At 39.5% G+C, this 23,425-nt stretch overlaps 1 protein-coding gene and 1 pseudogene across 1 annotated transcript in view; one reads left to right on the top strand and one right to left on the bottom strand.

The window, feature by feature from the left end:
• The window catches only part of CLDN10 (claudin 10), a 1,179,064-nt gene that overhangs the window by 802,487 nt on the left and 353,152 nt on the right, over positions 1-23,425 (bottom strand). The gene's annotated exons all lie outside the window — the stretch shown is intronic.
• LOC126940573 (bromodomain-containing protein 7-like) lies at positions 19,889-21,776 on the top strand (annotated as a pseudogene).

The following is a 23,425-nucleotide window of genomic DNA, read 5'->3' as shown; positions in this document are numbered from 1 at the left end:
GATGAGATGAGGTTAAGTTAGGTAACCTGGTGAGTCAGGGACAGAATGAAGGGCTCCTAATTCTCAGTCTTGTGCTCATACAACCATTACAAGGGCCTGCCATTGAAAACATAAAAGGAAACACACCTCATTTTCAAATCCCCTAAGGTGAAAACATCAATTGTAAATGGGATCACAATTAAGCCACTTGGTTTTAACGACAGTAATACCATCTTGTAATCGTCAAACTTCATTTTGAGACAAATAGAAAATAGTATTAAAAGTAGTTTCCTTGAAGTGTAAAATAAAGATTATTTTATCATGAGAGGAGCCATACAGAAATTTGTGTTGAACAATTTGATAAGGTGGCCAAAAAGTTGGATTTCACTTTTATTCAGATGGTGGGTTAGATCCTTGTACAACTCTAACTTTCTGAGGACAGATCCATCCTTTTAGAGTTTGTGTCCTAGTGTGGAGTGCAAATGGGTACATTACTCAATAAACGTTAGTTAAACCAACAAAACCAACTAAATGCCAAGGTGCTGGGGGCATGTGAAGAGGAATAGGATAGAACTCTACCCTCAGGGGGGCTAGGGAATTAAGGAAAGACATAGAATACAAGAAAGTAATTTTAAAATTAGGGGAGAAGAGCAGGAATGGTCCAAGCATTCAGTGTGAAAACACCAAGGTTCTAGGTTCAAATTGGAACATTAAAGGTTTTGATGAGTTCTCAGAGGCTAAGACCACTGCTTCTGGAAACTGTATTAACTCTTACATACCATCACGGTGGCTTTTTCAGCTAAAGCTAATTGGCTTTCAAACAACACGTTGGATTTTGTAACTCATTGTTTAAAATGCTGAATATTATAATAAATACTGTTTGGTCCAAGAGAAGACTTGGAAATAGCTTAGAGATGAGTAGGGAGCCAGACATACTGGCCTTCTTTGGGTTTCTCCAAAGCCTCTCTGCCTCAGGGTCTTTGCATTCTGAGTGTTAGATGATTCAGTCTACCCAGAATGCCTTTCCCACCCTCCCTCCCCACCATCTTCACCTGACCAACTCTCACTTATCCTTTGGATTTCTGCTTAAACATCATTTTTTGACTCTTTAGAATAGTTACAGCTTCTGAGAACTCTTTGCATATTTCCTTCATAGTAACTATCTCAGCTTGTAATGAAATATTTGGATTTTTAAAAATTAATGAATTTCTATCTTTCTTCTACTCACTGCCTCTAATTTTAAGAGATCTATATCTGTTTTGCCTACTATTATAGCTTTAGCACACAGGAGGTCCTTAATAGAAACTTGTTGGATGAATAAACACACATGGTGCTAATTGCTGAGAAACTGGAAACTAGGAGCATTTGGGCAGAGCTCATACTAAGAGAAAGGCAGCTTCAGTTAGTGGAGAGCAAGACTGGTACTATCAGTGAGGCCCCAGTGTTGCTACGAGCTGGCTCCCCACTCACAGCTAGGCCATGGTGTTCATCCATTTAACATCAACTATTTCACAGCACAGGATACCAGTGTCATTCAAGGACATTCAGTCACTCTAATCGATCAAGACAAAACAAGAATATTGTCCAAGCCACAAAACCATCCAACCATCCCCTATTCGGGCTAAGATGAGTGACTGCTGCTGCTTTGACAATTACAATGTTAGCCTTCCATCGTTCTTCTCACCTGCAATGTAAAAATTTCTATCGTGGAATAGTTCCTCCTTCCTGACAGAGCCAAACATGTCCCAGCCCTATAATAAGATCTTTTCAACATCCTCTTACTGAGATGCCTGCCCCATGGTCCCTCATGATGTGAGGCCTCCCTCATCACAATGAGCCAACTGACCCAATTTCATCAATAAACCAACTTTGTGTCTCTGGTGGTCTTTGACTTGGGAACATGGAAAATACAAAGACTTGTATATAATGAGACAAAAAAATGATATACAGCTGTTCAAATATGTCTCCCTTCCCAGAGAATGATTTAGGACTGGGAATGTTTCACTCCAGGAAGTCATTCAATCGATTTTCAATATTTATTGAAACACTATAGATCTTCCTAGATTATCAGATGATTTAAAACTCTCTTCACATTGGATTTTGGAAAGCTAACAATTAGGAATTCTTTTCATGGAATAATTTTTAATGTGTTTTTATATATTCTTTTTTTTTTTTTTTTTTTTTTTTTGAGACGGAGTCTTGCTCTGTCGCCCAGGCTGGAGTGCAGTGGCCGGATCTCAGCTCACTGCAAGCTCTGCCTCCCGGGTTTACGCCATTCTCCTGCCTCAGCCTCCAGAGTAGCTGGGACTACAGGCGCCCACCACCTCGCCTGGCTAGTTTTTTTTTTTTTTGTATTTTTTTAGTAGAGACGGGGTTTCACCGTGTTAGCCAGGGTGGTCTCGATCTCCTGACCTCGTGATCTGCCCGTCTCGGCCTCCCAAAGTGCTGGGATTACAGGCTTGAGCCACCGCGCCCGGCCTGTTTTGATATATTCTTAAGTGAAAATGGGTGTATATTCCTTGGAATTGTCAATGTGAGGTAGCCAACTAGAAGAAAACAAGATAACTTCCAAGGTTAATGTGCAAGGTACATAGATCAATGTGGATAATCAAAGACTGATTAAAGTTTTTATAAGAAACACCTTTTATGCTTCTCTCAACTGCTTCATGTAGGCTACCACCTCAAGGGGAAACTGCAGTCTATGTTTTTGCTATTTGTTGTTTTTTTTTCCCCCCTCTCTATTCAGTTACCTAAAGACCTAATATATTTGGGCATTAGAATGCGAATGTATCTTCTCTATCTCTGTAATCCAATTCATTTCTTCCTAACAATTCTAGTTTCAAACTCCGCCCTCTGCCTCTTCTTGAGCAACTCACAGCAAATTCATTCAAAGCATTCCCAAAGCCAAGGGCAGATTTTAAAGGTTGTTTACAGTCAGCTGGGGCCGTGTATCTCAATCTTTTGTATCTTACTTTCCTTTGGAGTGACATAAAAATTTTCTGATTTCATCAACTGCTGGGTGTTCCCTGGAGTCCCCACTTAAAGACAATGGCTTTAGATTCTAGTACTCCTTAAGTTGGTATGTCAAAACCCCCCATCTCACATGAAGAATTATTCATCTCTTTAGAATGGAGCTTTCAGTCAAACTTGGTGTCACTCCTCAATATTCTGCTTATTGTTTCAATTTCATTAAATAATCTGTGTTTTCTGTTGCCTTATGGATCCAAAGAGAACCTTTGCCAGACCATCTTGGAAACATCCTTACCACGTGTCTCTCATGCTGCCCCCAGTTCTGGTCTAGCATCCCAATTCTTTTACCTACATATTTATCTTTTCTCGCCCATCTCATCTTGCTACTCCTCTTTCTTTCTTTGTGTATATATTGCATTTGAAACTCAGCTTGTTTGAAACTAAACTCATTATTTCCCCTTTCCCACCTCCAAATTAATCCCTCACTGCCTGCTCTTTTAAATATAGGTCTTTTTGCTAATTTATTTCCATTTTCCTTGACCGTGACATTAAAGCAATTTTCAAACCCCATCAGTTCTTCCTTCACAGTCTCCTTTTTCCATTCCCTCCTTCATTCCCTTGGACTACTCCCAAGTCTGCTGTCTCTGTCTCTCTTTTCTCCATTCTGTCTGCCAGATCAGTGCCAAATTAGCCTCTGCTGAATCTTATTTGAATCATGCTATAGCCCTGTTAACAAATATAAATAAAGACACATCTACCAAATCTAGTGCAGACTCTTTAGTTTGGAGTTGGGTGGGCTACAGGACTTCCCCTTACCCCCACAGAGTTTTGAAAAAAAGACAGTTTTTAAGAGTCAGAACCAGAATTCAGATGCAAGTCTTTCAACTTTAAATCTTCTATAACCTAACTACAAGACTGTGTGACTTCTTGCTAAACTTCATTTCAATATGCTTATATATTTCATTTGTTAAAAAAAATTGACCAACATGCAAAACACACACACACACACACACACACACACACACCACTGTAGTACTGGAAGAGCTACATAATAAGTGTGCTTCTGAATAACTCATTAAACAATGACCACCTCTTGACATCCTCTTGTCTTTCCTCTCCATTCCAAGTTTTACCAGCAACACAAACATTTGATACTACAGCGTTTTTACAAATTGAAGGTTCGTGTCAATCCTGCGTTGAGAGAGTCTATCGCTCACTTTGTGTATATGTGCTCACTTTGTGTCTCTGTGTCACATTTTGGTAATTCTCACAATATTCCAATTTCAAAGTTTGAAATATTTCAAACATTTTAATTATTACTATATCTGTTTTGGTGATCTGAGAGCAGTGATCTTTGATGTTACTATTGTGATTGTTTTGGGGTGCCATGAGCTACACCTATATAAGACAATGAACTTAATTGATAAATGTTTTTGTTCTGACTGCTCCACTGACCGTCTGTTCCCCCATCTCTCCCCCTCTCCTTGGGCCTCCCTATTCCCTGAGACACAGTGATATTGAAATTAGGCCAATTAATAGCCCCTACAATGACCTCTAAGTGTTCAGGTGAAAGGAAGAGGTACAAGTCTCCCACTTTAAGTCAAAAGCTAGAAATAATTAAGCTTCAATCAGTGAAGGCTGAGAAAGGTAAGGAGGCTGCAGAAGACAAACGGACAGCTGGCAGAGTTGGTTTGTTAGGTTTAAGTAATAAAGTTTTCTCCATAACATAAAAGTGCAAAGTGAAGCAGCGAGTGCTGATGGGGAAGCCGCAACAAGCTATCCAGAAGATCTAGCTACGATCATTGATGAAGGTAGCTATACTAACAAATTTTCGATGGAGACAAAACAGCCTTGGATTGGAAGAAGATGCCATCTAGGACTTTCATAGCTAGAGAGAAGACAATGCTTGGCTTTAAAACCTCAAAGGAAAGGCTGACTCTCTTGTTAGGGGCTAATGCGGCTGGAGACTTTAAGTTGAAGCCGATGCTCATTAACCATTCTGAAAATCCTAGGGTCCTTAGGAATGACACTAAATGTACTCTCCTTGTGCTCTGAAAAGGGGACAGTAAAGCCCAGATGACAGCACATTTGTTTAAAACATGGTTTACTTAATACTTTATGCCCACTATTGAGAACTACTGCTCAGAAAAACATTGCTTTTTCCAAACATTACTGCTGATTGACAATATACCAGGTCACCTATGAGCTCTGATGGAGATGTACAAAGAAATTAGTGTTGTTTTCATGCCTGTTGAGGTGGTTTGGATCTGTGTCCCCACCTATATCTCATGTTGAATTGTAATCCCCAGTGTTGGAAGTGGAGCCTGATGCAAGGTGATTGGATCATGGAGATGTTTCTCGTGAATGGTTTGGCGCCATCCCCTTCATGCTGTTCTGGTGACAGTGAGTGAGTCCTCATGGGATCTCGTTGTTTAAAAGTGTGTGACACCTTTACCTTTGCTCTTGCTGCTGCTGCCATGTGAGACCCTTCTCTCCCCCTTCACCTTCTGCCATTAATGTAAGTTTCCTGAGGCCTCTCCAAGTCATGCAGATGCCAGCATCATGTTTCCTGTACAGCCTGCAGAACCCCGAGCCAATTAAACCTCTTCTATGTATAAAATACCCAGTCTCAAGTATTTCTTTAAAGCAATGTGGGAACTGACTAATACATCTGCTAATGCAACATCCATCCTACAGCCCACGGATCGAGGAGTATTTTGACTTTCAAGTGTTATTACTTACGAAATACATTTTGTAAGGCTGTAGCTGCCATAGGTGGCGATTCCCCTAATGGACCTGGGCAAAGTTAATTGAAAACCTTCTGGAAAGGATTCACTATTCTACATGCCATTAAAAACAGTCAAAATATCAATATTGACAGGAATTTGGAAGAAGCTGATTCCAACCCTCATGGATGACTTTGAGAGGTTCAAGCCTTCAGTGGAGGAAGTCACTACAGGTGTAGTGGAAATAGCAAGAGAAGTAGAATTAGAAATGGGAGCCTGAAGATGTAGTCGTACTGCTTCAGTGTCATGATAAAACTTGAGTGGATGAGGAGTTGCTTCTTATGAATGAGCAAAGAAAGTGTTTACTTGAGAGGGAATCTACTCCTGATGAAGATCCTGTGAGTATTGTTAAAATGACAACAAAGGATTTAAATATTACACAAATGTTGTTGATAAAGCAATGGCAGGACTTGAGAACATTGACGCCAATATTTAAAGAAGTTCAACTGTGGGTAAAATGCTATCAAACAGCATTGCATGCTACAGAGAAATCTTTCATGAAAGGAAGACTCATTTGATGTGGCAAACCTCATTTTTTTTTATTTTAAGAAATTGCCACAGTCACCCCAACCTTCAGCAACCACCCCCTGATGAGTCATTGTCCATCAACATGGAGGCAAAATCCTCCACTAGCAAAAAGATTATCACTCACTGAAGGCTCAGATGGCGATGACCATTAGCATTTTTTAGCAATAAATTATTATAAAATTAAAATATGTTCATTGTTGTTTCAGACATAATGCCACTGTATACTTAATAGATTATAGTATAGTGTAAACATAACTTTCATATGCACTGGGATACCAAAACATTTGGGTGACTCACTTTATTGAGAGATTAACTTTATTGTGGTGGTCTGGAATGGAACCCACAATATCTTTGAGGTATGCCTGTAGTGAAATATCCCAGCACTGTGTCAGTCAACAATGACAACAGTCATGGGCATTGATGAAGTTCAAGAATTGTGTATTCCATGAATAGGCCTTCTGAGCTCCCGTCATCTTAACAAACCCTCTAGAGTGGTTCCCATGGCGCCCCCTGTTAATGTGGCAAAACAGCAGTTCAGCACGGCTGAGGGAGCTCTGACAAAGATGTCCTAAAGGCATTGTCCTGCATGTGCCCTGTTTGGGAAACCTGAGGGAAACCTTAAGGCTACAGTTAATTAGGAATGAATTTTTTAAATCAATGGTTAGGAAGAATGGACTTTACTGTTAACATTTTTTGAAGAATGAATTTTAAGATTATGATTATTATCAAGAGTTTTAAATGATGTGATAAAATGCTTGTAAAATTATCTCAAGTGTTAACTGAAAAGTACACTTGATAAGTGTGATACCAACTTTGTAAGTATAGACACAAATATTTATGGAGATCTGCATAGGAGATTGAAAGGAAATATGCCAGAATCTGTACAGTGATTATTTCTAGAAAGGGGATTATGAAAGATTGTTTTTATATCCCTGTTCTTTTAAAATGTTCCATAAGTAGGTGTTACTCTTAGAATTATAAAAAATAATATATTTTTCTTTAGAGACTTTATTTGTTGGATTTTGTTTGAAGAGTTATACATTTGTACGATTTAAATATCAAAATGCTTTAAATATCAAAATGCTTTAAAATTTGAGTGCGTGAAGATTCAGGGTAAACATTGAGAAGTCTTACTGAGGGTGGAAGCAGGACGTGACTCAGGAGGCAGGACTCAATAACTTCAGAGGCAGGGCCCAGACACCGGACCAACTGAAGACTAACTAAAACAGGGAGGAGTTGGAAGCACCTTTCCATAAGACACACCTACCGGTGTGCCATGTCAGTTTACCATTGCCATGGCAACAACCGGAAGTTACCACCCCTTTCCATGGCAACAGCCCAACAACCCAGATGTTACCATCCTTTTTCCTAGAAATGTCTGCATAATCTGCCCCTTAGTTTGCACATAATTAAAAGTGGGTATAAATATGACTGCAGCACTGCCTTCGAGCAGCTATTTGGGGCACACTGCCTATGGGGTAGGCCTACTCTGCAGGGAGCAGTACTTCTGCTGCTGTACACTGTTGGTTCAATGAAAGTTGCTAATACCACTGGCTTGCCCTTGAATTCTTTCCTGGGGGAAGCCACGGACCTTCCCGGGCTAAGCCCCAATTTGAGGGCTCACCTGCCCTGCGTCGTCACCTCTACTCTGGTTTTCATCTCTTCCACTTCTCTATGAACAACTACTCATTTAGTTTCCTCTGCATTCTTCCTGAGTTCTTTTTGCAGATATAAGCAAATATGAAAGCATGTTGTTATCCTCTCCCCTTTCTTACACAAAACATTACATACACTGCTTTGCACTTTGTTCTTTTCAGTTCATTTATCCCAGTGATATTTCCATAAGAGTACATGCATAAAGCTTCCTCATTTATTGTCACAGCTGCATAGCAGTCCACTGTGTGGATGTTTCACTGTATTTGTTTCTTCTTTTTGACTATTACCAAAATAATGCCGCCATGAAGAATCTTGTATATACCTCAATTTTTACAGTTTGCAGGTGTCTTTGTAGGATAAATATGTGGAAAGGGGCTTGCGGTTCAAAGGGTATTTTTCATTTTGATAACGATTGCCAAATTGCCCTCCATAGCAGCGACACTTATTTTACACTCTCATCAGTAATGCTTGTGAGCATCTGTTTTCCACATCCTTGCCAACGTGTGTGTTGCCCAACTTATTTGTTTAATCTAATCTTATAAATTAAAAATGGCTTTTAGCAAAGTTTTATTCATATTTTTCTTACATAAGGTAGATAAATATCTTTTCACCTATTTAAGAACCATTTGTATTTCTTTTTTGTTCAGGTCCTTTGCCTTATTTTTCTAATGGATCACGGATTCTTGTTTATTTAAAGTCGGGAGATTATCCTTTGGTTAATTGCAAATTCTATTTTTTTTTTCAGTTTATTATTTGTATGGTGATATGTGGTAGTCACATCAAATAGTAGGTTTGGGTTTTTTAAACGAAGTTAAAATTAGGAATCTCTTTAGAGTGGCTCTGACATTTGAGTCATAATTAGAAAGACCTTTCCTACTTTAAGTTTATAAAGGAATTTCCACATTTTTTATAGCACTTCCATGTCTTCAGTATTGACACTTAGATCTTCAGAGTTTTTCATGATCTACATTGTAGGAATCCAACTTTAAGTTTCTTGAATGGCTACCTCAGGCCCCAGCACCACCAATTCATTTTTTAAAAAGCTCTTTATATCACACGAATTTGAGTTTCCACCTTTTTCATATACTTTCTTAAAAGTAATATAATTTTCAAGGAAAAAATAATGCTCTGTGGAAGCTCAAGAAAAGAGCTCCTTCACATCAACTACTTGGTGATGCAGAGAATAATAACATTTTTTTTTTTTCTTTTTGATACAAGGTCTTACTCTGTTGTTCAGGCTGAAATGCAGTGGCACGATCACGGCTCACTGCAGCCTCAACCTCCCTGGGCTCAGGTGATTCTCCCAGCTCAGCCTCCTGAGTAGCTGGGACTACAGGTGTGTGCCATCATGCCCATCCAATTCTTCTGTATTTTTTGTAGAGATGGGGTCCCGCCACGTTGCCCAGGCTGGTCTTGAACTCTGGGGCTCAAGTGACCCATCTTCCTGGCCTCCCAAAGTGCCGGGATTACAGACATGAACCACCAACCCCAACCAATATATTTTTTTACAACACAGTACATATTAAATTTTTCTACATGTTTTTTTAATAAGTAAAGATCACCTAAATTACATTATCACAGACAACACCTTGGCATGTAGCTAGTTTTCTTCTATGTAATGTAAATATGTGAAAAACATTTTTTCAAGAAGTTTCCATTAGAAAAAGAAATAGGATAGACATAGTAGGAGGCTACCTAACTCTCAAATAGCAAAGATGGGATCGAGAAACAAGCTTAACACAAATGAGAGTGATTAAAGCCATTTAAAGCGCTTAGAGCGGTGGTTCTCAAACTTATTAAGAATCAGAAACACCTGGAGGGTTTGTTCTACCACAGACACCTTGGCTCCACCCCAAAGCCAGAAGCAGTAGATCTGGGGCAGAACCTCAAAATTTGCATTTCTAAGGAGTTCCCAGATGATGCTAATGGCTCTGCTCTGGAAGCCACAATTTAGGACCTACCGAATTAGAGTAAAATTTGAATGTGTGAAGATTCAGATAAAATGACTATGTAATTTTAGGTTGATTTAAGGCCAGCCAGAAATTTCTTATTTGGCCCCTGTGGAAATGTTTCCAAAAGGTGTTGATCCCCTTCCCACCTAAGGAGATTCAGTGCTCTAACCCTAACTGAGGACGTCCTGGCTGAGTAAGAATCTTGCCATGTCCTGGGGTGATCCTTCTAATAGGAGTAGATGGAGACGGTGCTGGAATGCCTGCTTTGGTTCAGATCCCCAGAGTTACCTGCAATGTTCGTTTTAAATTCTATGTTCCTGATGTCCATCTTAACTTTTTCTCTCTCTCACACACACACACACACAAAATGCTCTGGTGGCACCTACCTTCCAACGCTGAGCGAGGAGACAGCCGGTAAACCTAGGAACCACAAATACATTATCCTTTCATCATGTGCGCTGTATGGGGGCATTAGGCAGAGAGACCTCACCAGGGCTCTGGTCTACTCTTGAACAGCTTCCACTCTGGCTGTTGTGAGGGACATGGTGAGTCAGGGAGGATATAGAGGAGGCTACAGCAAGAATCTGGGTAAAAACCAGTGCTGTTGAGACCAGAGTGGAAGCAGTGGAGAAAGACAAAAAAAATCCATTTGAGATGTTTCTTGAAGGGAGAGCTGAAAGGAGCTGCTGCTGGTTACATGTGGGTGATGGGGGTCGGGGCAGGGGACGGAGAAAAAGGAAGAGGGATATTAAAAACAAGTCCATAACTAGCCATGGACAAAACAGAATATGATTTTTCAAAAAATAAAAGTAAGTGAAGTGGGTACTTTCAAAAAAAGTTGGAAACTTCTGCTACATACATAGAGTCGGGGGATGTGGTAGGTCAAAAAATGGTCCCCTCCAAGATATCTACTTCAAATCCCTGGAACTTGGCATTGTGACCTGATTTGGGGGACAAAACAAAAAGGTCTTTGCAGATTTAATTAAGAATCTTGAAATGAGATCATCCTGGATTATCTGGGTGGGCGTTAATCCAATGACAAGTGTCCTTATGAGAGAGAGAGTCAGAGGGAGACTTCACACAGACACTCAGGCAGGCGAGGAGCAGGCAGTGTGACCACCGAGGCAGACTGGAGTGATATTGCCTCCAGGACAGCCTGCAGCCAACAGAAACTGCACGAAGCGAGGAAGGATCCTCCCAGAGACAGCAGGGTGCAGTGCCACCATCTCAGCTCACTGCAACCTCCGCCTCCCAGGTTCAAGCGATTCTCCTGCCTCAGCCTCCCGAATAGCTGGGATTACAGGTGCGTGCTACCACCAGCTAATTTTTGTATTTTTAGTAGAGACAGGGTTTCACCATGTTGGCCAGGCTGGTCTCAAACTCCTGACCTCAGGTGATTTGCCCACCTCAGCCTCGCAAAGTGCTGGGATTACAGGCGTAAGCCATGTCTCCTGGCCGAAAGAATACATTTCTGTTGTTTTAAGTCACCCAGTTTTTGGTAATTGGTTGCAGCAGCCTTGGGAAACTAACACAGGAGAGAGAGGGAAATGCTTCATGCATATTATCTATCTATTCATTGGCTGTCTCCCTCACCACTCCCCCACTGAAGGCTTTCTGTCTGTCCTTTCACTGCTGTGTCCCCAGAGTCTAGAGAAGTCCAAGTACCTACTAGGCAGTCCATAAATATTTGCTGAACCAAGTAATAGTGGAGAATGTGATTTCCGACATGCTTGATAGTATGAAATATAAAGGCTGAAATGAGGAGAGGACATTTCTTTAAGGTGGGGGCACAGATCTTAATAAAGAGGCAGGAAGGAGCTCTGAGCAGAAATGGGCCATGATTTTGCCCTTTCGGAAGGTTCAAGTGGGGTTGGAATGGCAGCCTTTGGAGGAAGCAGGATGAGTGCTTTAGGACAGGTTCTGGGAGTGTGGTTTAGCTCAGCAGTGGGAGCACTGAGGGCTTTTAGCAGCAGACTGACCTGGTAGAAACGGTATTAAGAATTTTATATGTTTATGTACCTGCAACAGATATTATTATTATTATTAGAGACGGTGCCTTGCTTTGTCACCCACGCTGGAGTGCAGTGGCGTGATCTCAGCTCACTGCAACCTCTGCCTCCCAGGCTCAAGTGATTCTCCTGCCTCAGCCTCCCGAGTAACTGGGACTACAGGCACATGCCACCATGCCCAGCTAATTTTTGCATTTTTAGTAAAGACAGGGTCTCACTGTGTTGGCCAGGCTGGTCTCGAACTCCTGGCCTCAGGTGATCCACCCGCCTTGGCCTCCCAAAGTGCTGAGACTACAGGTGTGAGCCACCACCCCTGGCCAGATATTATTCTTTAGGTCTTATATGCCGGTGGGTTTTTCTTTTTCCAAGTCTGAATTTGGCTATAATTGTAAAATATAATTAGTTCTTATTTAATGCCAGCATAACTCTGAGAGGGCAATTTTTCAGTTTTTTTGATCCAGCATTTACCTTACATTCTCAACATTTTCATGCCATTCACCATTTCCTTGCATTTTGCCTCAGCTGTCCTAAATACTAGCCCCCTCCACTGTTGTGTTTCTGCAATTAATAAATGCTGTTTCATTGGATGCTGAGTTGGTCACGTTGCCTTTGTCAGTTCTCTTGGTCACAAAACATATGGCTTTGTTATGGCTGATTATAACTGACTAGCAATATTTATATAACGTTTCATCTCCAGGACTTCCCCAGCCACGTGGAACTGTAAGTCCAATTAAACTTCTTTCTTTTGTAAATTGCCCAGTCTCAGGTATGTCTTTATTAGCAGCGTGAAAACAGACTAATACACTTTACACTTCACAACCACCCTAGGAAACACGTACTCATTTTATGAATGAAAAAGCTGATCATCAGAGAGGCTGAAGGCCTTGTCCGTCTGTCTCACTCCAGAGTTTTTGCTCTGGTCTACCACAGCGCATTGGCTCTGGCTGGAATTGTTTTTCAAACACATTTATGGCTTCTAGGATATTTGTATGAAATATTGCTTGAAGGGAGCAATTGGCTAGGACTCATTTTAATACGCACACACACACAAACACACACATATATACAGATTTTCTGGTATGGTCTTTGTTGCAATGATATTGTTGCTCCATTTGTACTCATTGCCTTGGACCCAGTCCTCCATACAGTCAACATATACACATGCTCAGGGAACATATATTTGGGCCCAATATGGGTTATACATTTTCTCCTCCACAAAAAGAGTTATGAAATAATTTTAAAATTTCAATGATTTTAAAGTACTTTTAAAATTTAAATGATTTTAAAGTAAAATCATTTGTGGTATCCACTGAAGGCAAAAAGTGTTATATAAATGCTAAATAATAATATTGTAAAGCCCCTATATTCTGTGAGAATGAGCACTATATAAATGCTAACTAGAATAGAATAGAAAATGTATTGATACATTGATAAATGGCTTATCAATGTATCAGGCTTCTTGTGTTTCATATGAGATATATATATATATATATATATATATATATATATATATATATATAGAACTTGCAGCAAAAATGCAAAAGTAAATACTTATCTATTTTAATAATTATATAGCTGTACTATTCATTATAACACTGTGACTCTCTAAATCATTTTGTACCTAAGAAGAAGAGGCCTTTTCCTGTTACCTATTACTGTGAAACAAACTACCCAAGACCTTAGTGGCTTAAGTCATCAGGCATTTTATTACCTCTTATGATTCTGTGAATTACCTGGGCTCAGATGCCTGCTCCACATGGTTCACCTGAGGCTGGAGTCATTTGGAGGTGCAACTAGGCTGGACTACCCAAGATGGCTTACTTGCATAGGTGGCAGTTGCTGGTAGTGGTTGGCTGGTTGCTCAGTTGGGAGTCAACTGGAGTGCCTCAGTTTTCTTCTACTGGCTTCACTGTAGGGCTTGGGTTTCACATACTATGGTGGCTGGGAACATTCCAAGCAGACCAGTCCCAATGTACAGCACCTTATTGAGCCTCTGCTTGCCCTGTTTGCTAATGACCCATCAGCCAAAGTAAGTCATGAGATCAAGTCTAGAGTCAATGTGGGGAGGACTATATAAGGCATGAATACCTTAAGGTGTGGTTAAATCAGAGCCATCATTGTAATAGTCCACCACAGAGCCACAGCCAGCCTTGAAAATATCCTCGTATCCCTGAGTGGCACAGAAATAGATGGGACCCTTGCCATCAACACCATCATAGTGAAGATCTAGAATAGAAGGTTGCAGGACTTACAACAGTCGTTCCATACAAGACACCTCAGTGATGACCTGTGTGGAATGGTAATGAAGGACTAGACGGGATAATTGTGACCCTAATACAAAATAGAACCATCACACCCATGGCACTCTATAACTCTCATGTATTACTTCAGAATACATTCAACTGCAAGTAGCATAAAAGACAATTCTAATGACTTTAGAAAGAGACCTTTATTTCTCTCACATAATAAGATGTCCAAAAAACAGATGGTTACACAAATTGGTTCTATAGTTCAACAATGTGTTTGTAATATTTGGCTGTTCCTGCATGGTCATAAGATTGCTGCCCCAGCTCCAGGCATCACATCTGAGATCAAAGCAGGAAGAAGGAAGAGGGAGGGAGGAGCTAGCATCAAGCCATCTGAAATCAAAAGCTTCGCTAGAAATTTTCAGCTGACTTCTTCTTATGTCTCACTGGCCAGAATTGGTTACCCCAGCTGGAAAGAAGGCAAAGGAAAGGAATAGTCAGCTGACACTTCGCTGCTCAACATGGTATCAAGAGTCTGTAAATAAAGGAGTTGGGGTGGGGGCAGTTATACTGGTTAAAAAAAAGTGTCTGTCACTACCCTGAAACTTAAAAAAATAACCCAGAAACAAACCCAAAAACAACCCAGAAGTGTCTGAGATAAAAGCAGCTATAACCTTGATAGAATGAGATCTTGAAATCCAAATTAAGTTATTTTAAAGAAAAACAAAGTTACATACAGTTGCTATGATTAGATAATATCTCTGAAGGATTATTCCCTGGCACATAGCAAGTGCCAATACATGTTAGCTGTTGCGGTAAATATGATGTAACAGTAGTGGTGATGAAGATATTAATTATTATTACAACTGGCATGAGATAAATTAAGGTTTACCCATTCATCCGACAAACACTTATTGAGCTTTTTCTTCATACAAGAACCTTTACAATTCAAATCTTAGGAAGCAAAGAGTTTAGTGGGTGATTCATAATATTAGGGGAAAAAACATTTATTTTGGATGCAGTATTAAGAGAAAAAGATAAGTGCTTTTGGAAAACATTCCTAATGATTCAGAATGCAATTCATTCTCCTTAAGAACATACCTGTGGAGATGGAAAACATTCTGACCTCAATTAAAAATTTTTTGTGTGTGGTAAAAAGCACATAATACTCAATTGAAGGTCAGGAGTGCTGGCTCATGCCTGTAATCCTAGCACTTTGGGAGGCTGAGGCAGGAGGATCACTTGAGCTCAGGAGGTTGAGACCATCATGGGCAACATAGTGAGACCTCATCCCTACTCAAATAAAAAAAAAAAAAAATAGCTGGGCATGATGGTACACACCTGTAGTCCCAGCTACTCAGGAAGCTGAGGCGGGAGGAACACTTCATCCTGGGAGGTCAAGGCTGCAGTGAGCTGTGTTGACACCACTGCACTCCAGTCTGGGTGACAGAGTGATACCCTGTCTCAAAAATAAATAAATAAATAAATAAATAAATTTAAAAATACTCAATTGACCATCTTAGCCATTTTAAAGTGTACAGTACAGTAATAAAAAGATATTTTTGTTGCAGTATCAGTTTCAGTAAAAATAACAGTAAACATTTTATTGGAATAAGGAAATATATCATATAGACTTGAAGAAAAAGGGAATATCACGGTTCAAAACCTGTCAGTTTTGGGCTGTTTTATGATTTTCTTTAACTTGGTTTGACTTTTTGAGTCAGCAAAAGATTAAAGTTGGTACAGAAACACACATTCCCCCCGACACACACACATTGCTCTGTGAGAATGTCTTGGTTATGGAGATGTGTCTGCTCTTTGTAATAAAAAAGGACACAGGTTTACTGCTAAGCCCAGGCAGGTTTGCTGGGCCAGCTCTGAGGGCTCAGAATGAAAACACAGAAGAAAAACCAAAACAGGTAACATGCCGCAAAAAGTGCACAGAACTTTTCTGAGTGTAAGAGAAGGGCACAGGGAGAAGAGAATGGGATGAGGTTGTGAGGGGTGGAATGGCAGGGAGGATTGACAGGATGGATTTCAGGAGGGAACATGAGAGAAAACAAAACTCAAAGGATGGTTTGGCATGATCCAAAAACAACAGATAGAAGGTAAATGAATATTTCCTTAAAAGAGAGAACCTTGAAGTTTCCCCAAAAAAGGAAGAAAAATGAAGGGAAAGAAAGAGAAGCAAAGGAGATGGGGAAAAAGGGGAAGGAAAGGAGACATCAATAAAGGTCAAAGCCAAAGAAAACAAGAAGCAAGTCTAATGGTTGGAATTCGAGTCCCAGAAGAGGAATAATACAGGAAATAGCACAATTCTAGGCAAGAAGAGATACAACAGTCAGGTCACTTTTAAGAAGAGGAAAGTACCTTTTGGCCTCAACTCCCAGCTTCCAGTAATTTGATAAAAGGACGAACACAGAGGAAAGAAGACAGGCAACTGCTGAGGTCTTTGAGAAAACGGAGTTGTACCTTTGGCCACATAAGTGCATATCTACAAGGAGGGCGATACTGTAGACACCAAGGGAATGGGCACTGTCCAAAAAGAAATGCCCCACAAATGTCACCATGGCAAAACTAGAAGAGTCTACAAAGTTACCTAGCATGCTATTGGCATCATTGTAAACAAACAAGTTAAGGGCAGGATTCTTGCCAAGAGAATTAATATGCATATTGGGCATATTTAAACACTCTAAGAGCCAAGATGACTTTCCGAAAGTGTGTGAAGGAAAATCATCAGAATAAAGAGTGAAGCTAAAGAGAAACCTGAAGCTGCAGCCTGTTCCACCCAGAGAAGCACACTTTGTGAGAATCAGTGAAAAGGAGCCTGAGCTGCTGGAGTCTATTAATGGAATTCATGGTATAACAGGTGAAAAAAAAAAAAAAAAGAAGAAGAAGACTTCCGGATTGTAAAGGAAGAAAGAGAAAGAGAAGGAGGAAGGGAAAGAGGAGGCAAAAATAAATTTGAAAGCTCTTTGAAACCACAAAATATGGTAAAATGAATAATGTTAAGAAGAGAGTACACTGTAAATCATATCTTAATATGTAAAAATTATGTATAATAGCTAGAGATAAGTCTGTAGAACTCAAAGAGAAGAGAAACTTAATGTAAACATTAGTACAATTACATTATATATTAAGAGTCTGGATCATAACTACAAAAAAATGAAAGTAGGCAAGCAGAATTAGTAAAAATTTTTGACAGATAGTAATTGAGGTTGAAAAACTGGGGTGTATAATATACTACTTTTCTAATCATATTATGCATTTGTTAATTATCCTTTCTTTCAGGTATCTAATCATGAAATCGTTATCTAAGGCTGGCTCTGTAGCAAGTCTTATGCTAGGAGCTAGAGTTTGAAAGGCAGGTGGTAGTCTCTGCCAATGAGAAATGTATATCTCATGGGGAGACATAGATATATTGTAGTACAGGAAATGCAGGAAGGAACCTCACATTTTGGGTGTGCCTACTATGTGACAAAGACCATGCAATGTACTAAATACCTGCATATATTATTTCACGATAACAGCTAAAGCCAATTTCTTATAAGTTTAAAAATTTATCAGAAACCTAGAAAATTGTTCACTCAATATACTAACTAGACAAAATTTTAAACTTACACCTTAATAAATTGTCAAAGGACTTTATTTTTAATGGCAAGGGAAGCTTTCAAGGGATCTAGTCTCTACGCATGTAGAAGAAAACGAACTGAAAAGAAAGCAGTTGGGATGGGTTTCAGAGAGAAAAGGGGATTACATAAAATAATGTCTGGAGTGAGGTTGAGCAATGGAGACATTCTTGAGAATGGTTTTTACAAAAGTAAAAGAAATTCTGAAATGTATTAATGTTGAAATCAAAAAATAAAGGAAATCATTTAACTGAAGACTACACAACTCAAGAACTGAGCTGAATTATTATTTTCTGTTGAAAACAGAATGTGCTCCTGGATATCATGGCCTCACTACTAAGGTCTACAAGATGTCTGAACATAGCCCAAAGGATACCTGGAACTGAGATACCAAAGGCACATGGAGGGAAGCTTATGTGGGGCCCAGGTGTTCACGGGTCCACAGGCATGCATTCTGTATCAGACACACACAAAAGAATCTTTAAAAAGTTCACAGTTTTCAAGAGCAAACCAACTGCAAAACTAGCAGAAGAAAAGAACCAAAATCAGAGCTAAAATGAATGAAATTTCATACAAAAAAATCAATGAAACTAAAAGTTACTTCTTTGAAAGAATAAATAAGATTGATAGACCACTACCTAGATTAATAAAGAAAAAAAGAGAGAAGATACAAAGGTGACAGTACCAACAACTCCACAGAAATACAAAAGCCCTCAGAGACTATTATGAACACCTCTATGCACACAATCTAGAAAACTTAGAAGTAATGGGTAAATTCTTGGATACATAGAACCTCTCATAATTCAACCAAGAAGAATTTGAAATCCTGAACAGACCAATAATGAGTTCTGAAATTGAATCTGTAATAAAAAACCTGCCAACCCAAAAAAGCTCTGGACCACACAAATTCACAGCTGAATTATATGAGACATATAAAGAAGAGCTTGTACCAATCCTACTGAAATTATTCCAAAACACTGAGGAGGAGGGAAGCCTCCCTAACTCATTCTGTGAGGCCAGCATCATCCTGATACCAAAACCTGGCAGAGACATGACAAAAAAAGAAAACTTCAGGTCAATATCCTGGTGAACATAGACACAAAAATTCTTCCACACAATACAAGCAAAGTGAATCCAGCAACCTATCAAAAAGCTAATTCACCATGATTGAGTAGGCTTTATCCCTGCCATACAAGGTTGGTTCAACATATGCAAATCAAGAAATGTGATTCATTACAGAAACAGAACTAAAAACAAAAACCACATGACCATCTCAATAGATGCAGAAAAGGCTTTTGATAAAATACAGCATCTCTTCATGTTGAAGACATTCAACCTAGGAAATGAAGGAACATAACTCAAAATAGTAAGAGTCATCTATGACAAACCCACAGCCAACATCATACTGAACAGGCAAAACCTGGAAGCATTCTCCCTGAGAACTGAAATAAGAGAAGGATCCTCACTCTCATGACTCCTATTCAATATAATACTGGAAGTCCTAGCCAAAGCAACCAGGCAAGAGGAAGAAATAAAAGGAATCCAAATAGGAAAAGAGTAAGTTGAATGATCTCTCTTCATAGACAATATGATTCTATACCTAGAAATCCCCACAGCTTCTGCCCAAAGCCTCCTAGAATTGATAAACAACTTCAGTAAAATTTCAGGATACAAAATCAACACACAAATATCAGTAGTATTTCTATACATCAAAAACATCCAAACTGAGGACCAAATCAAAAATGCAATTCTATGCTGCAGAAGGATGGTGTATTATAATAATAATAATAATAATAATAATAAAGAATACAATTCTATTCACAAGAGCCACAAAAAGAATAAAATACCTAGGAATACAGCTAATCACAGAGGCGAACAATCTCTCCAACAAGAGTTATAAAACACGGCTGAAAGAAATCAGAGACAACAAAAACAAATGGAAAAACATTCCATGCTCATGAATAAGAAGAATCAATGTTGCTATGGTCATACTGCCCAAAGCAATTTACAGATTCAGTGCTATTTCCTATCAAATTACCAACATCGTTTTTCACAGAATTAGAAAAAACTATTCTTAAATTCACATGGGGCCTCTGCGGGCTGCTCCCGCCCTTCGCTGGCCTGGCCTGGACCAGAAGCTGCGCTGTGGGCCTGGTCTTCGCTCTGGGGGCGGGCACCGGAGCTGATAGGACATGGGCAAGAAGCACAGGGAACGCCAAGTCGAAAAAACACTTCTATGAGGAGTATGTATAGAAGCCCTTGAGGCTGGTCCTCAAAGTAGGAGGGAACGAAGTCACCGAACTCTCCACGGGTAGCTCAGAGCATGACTCCAAGCCTCTTCAAAGGCAAGTAAGATCATGACAAACACAAGGACAGAATGCAGAAAAAGAGAAAGAAAGGCGAGAAACAGGTTCCAGGGGAAGATAAAGAGATAAAATGTAGAAGAGTTAAGGAGGATAAAAAGAAGCGGGATTGAGACCTTGTGGAGAATGAGGCAGAAAAAGACCTCCAGTGTCATGCCCCTGTGAGATCCTCTCACAAGCTCTTTAGCCAAACAAGAAGTAGAACAGACACCCCTTCAAGAAACTTTGAATCAACTGATGAGACAATTGCAGAGAAAAGACCCAAGTGCTTTCTTTTCATTTCCTGTGACTGATTATATTGCTCCTGGCTACTCCATGATCATTAAACAACCAAGGGATTTTAGTACTATGAAAGAAAAGGTCAAGAACAATGACTACCAGTCGATAGAACTAAATGATAACTTCAAACTAATGTGCACTAATGCCATGATTTACAACAAACCAGAGAGCATTTACTATACAGCTGCAAAAAAGCTGTTGCACTCGGGGATGACAATTCTTAGCCAGGAAAGAATTCAGAGCCTGAAGCAGAGTATAGACTTCATGGATGACTTGCAAGAAACTCAAAAGCAGAAAGATAGAACAGACTGGGGAGGATGGAGGCAGAGTGGGGAGGATGGAGGTTGCTGGTCGAGAGAGAGAGGACTCTGGAGATGCTGAAGCACAAGCCTTCAAGAGTCCTGGCAAAGAAAATTAAAATGTAGACAAAGATGTGCTTGAAGATAAGTTTAAAAGCAATAATTCAGAGAGAGAGAGCAGGAGCAGTTTGACCAAATCGTGAAGGAATCTGGAGGAAAGCTGACCAGACAGCTTGTGAACAGTCAGTGCAAATTTGAAAGAAGAAAACCAGATGGAACAACAACGTTGGGACTTCTCCTTCCTGTGGATCCCATTGTAGAAGTGTGAGATTTGAATTATGGACCCTACAGTTCTTATGCACCGTGTTATGACTCCACTTTTGGAAATATCAGCAAGGATGATTCTGATTTAATATATCCAACCCATGGGGAAGACTCTGATCTTCCAACTGATTTCAGCATCCATGAGTTTTGGGCCACATGCCAAGACTATCCATATGTTATGGCAGATAGTTTACTGGATGTTTTAACAAAAGGAGGGAATTTCAGGACCCTACAAGAGTTGGAGATGTCATCGCCTGAAGATGAAGGCCATACTAGGACACTTGACACAGCAAAAGAAATGGAGATTATAGAACTAGAACCAGCAGGGATGTTTGGACCCTAATACACAAGACAGGGTCACAGCACTGAAAGTAGTAAACTTTGGTGTTCCAGTTGAAGTTTTTGACTCTGAAGAACCTGAAGTATTCAGAAGAAACTTGATGAGGCCACCAAATTATTCAGGGAGCTCCAGGAAGCCCAGAACAAGTATTTGAGCACCAGACCCCCTCCCAGTATGATCTGTCTCTTGGGTGCCTCCTGCAGAGAAATGCATCTCGCTGAACAAGTGACCAATAATCTTAAAAACTTGCACAGCAAGTAACTCCAGGTGATATTATAAGCATGTATGAATTTCAAAAAGCAATGGGGATTTCCATTCTTTCCCCCATCATGGAAAACAACTTTGTAGATTTAACAGAAGATCTCAAAGAACCTAAAAAGATGGATGTTGCTGAGTGTGGACCTGGTGGGAGTTGAGGCACCTGGTATTTGATTATATATTATTATATACTTTTTCATTCTTAACTTAGAAATACTTTTCAGAAGATATTAAATATTTTTAAATTGTGTTTTTAATTACACTTTGGAACAGTGAATTTGAATGTTCCAGAGGGGAAAAAAATAAATAAGTATAAATAAAATTCACATGGAACCAACAAAGAGCATGAATAGCTAAAGCAATCCTAAGCAAAAAGAACAAATCTAGGGGTATCATGTTATCCAACTTCAAACTATACTACAAGGCTATGGTAACCAAAACAAACAAACAAACAAAAAAGCATCATACAAAAACAGACACATAGACCAATAAAACAGGTTAGAGAACCCAGAAATAAAGCTTCACATTTGTAACTATCTGATCTTCAACAAAGTTGACAATAACAAGCAATGAGAAAAGGACTTCCTATTCAATAAATGGTCCTGGGATAACTGGCTAGTCATCCACAGAAGATTGAAACTGGACCCCTTCCTTTCACTGTATATACAAATCAACTCAAGATAGATGAATACTTAAATGTAAGACCTCAAACTATACAGACCCTAGAAGAAAACCTAGGAAATACCATTCTAGACAAGCCTTTGCAAAGATTTCGTGACAGTCTCCAAAAGCAGTTACAACAACAAAGTAAACAGACAATCTGTAGGAGAAAATACTTGTAAACTATGCATCTGATAAAGGCCTAACATCCAGAATATATAAGGAACCTAAACAGATCAACAAGTGAAAAACAACCCCTTTAAAAAATGGGCAAATGATATGAACAGACTCTTTTCAAAACAAGACATACATATTGCCAAAAAGCGTAGGAAAAAATGCTCAACATTACTAATAATTAGAGAAATGCAAATTAAAACCACAATGAGATACCATCTCCCACTAGTCAGAATGGCTATTAACAGATGTTTGGGAGGCTGCAGAGAAAAGAGAACTCTTACACATTGCTGGTGGGAATGTAAATTAGTTCAGCCACTGTGGAAAGCATTTTTGAGATTTCTCAAAGGACTTAGAGCTACCATTCAACCTGGCAATCCCATTACTGAGTATACACCCAAAGGAATATAAACCATTCTACCAAAGAGATACATGCATTCATATGTTCATTTTAGCACTATCTATAATAGCAAAGACATGGAATCAACGTAGATTCCCATCAACAATGGACTGGATAAAGAAAATGCAGTACACCATGGTATACTATGTAGCTATAAAAAGGAACAAAATTGTGCCCTTGCAGCAACATAGATGCAGCTAGAGGCCATTATCTTGAGCGAATTAGCACAGGAATCAAATATTGCATGTTCTCACTTATAACTGAGAGCTAAACGTTGAGTACACATGGACACAAAGGGGAGAACAACAGACACGAGGGCCTACTTGAGGGTGGAGAGAGGGAGGAGGGTGAGGGTTGAAAAACTACCTGTCAAGTACCATGCTCATTACCTGGGTGATGACATTATTTGTATGCCAGTCTCCAGCAACATGCAACTTATTCATGTAACAAATCTGCACATGTACCCCCTGGACCTAAAATAAAAGTTGAAAAGGGGAAAAAAAAAAAGATAGTGCATTCTGCTGTAACAAGCAAAGCTGAAAAAAACACCAGTGACTTAATAAGAGTTTATTT

Source organism: Macaca thibetana, chromosome 17 (genome assembly GCF_024542745.1).
Source record: "Macaca thibetana thibetana isolate TM-01 chromosome 17, ASM2454274v1, whole genome shotgun sequence".
Lineage (NCBI taxonomy): Eukaryota > Metazoa > Chordata > Mammalia > Primates > Cercopithecidae > Macaca > Macaca thibetana.
The sequence above is the reverse complement of the archived record's forward strand: the minus strand, read 5'-3'. Positions and strand labels throughout refer to the sequence as shown.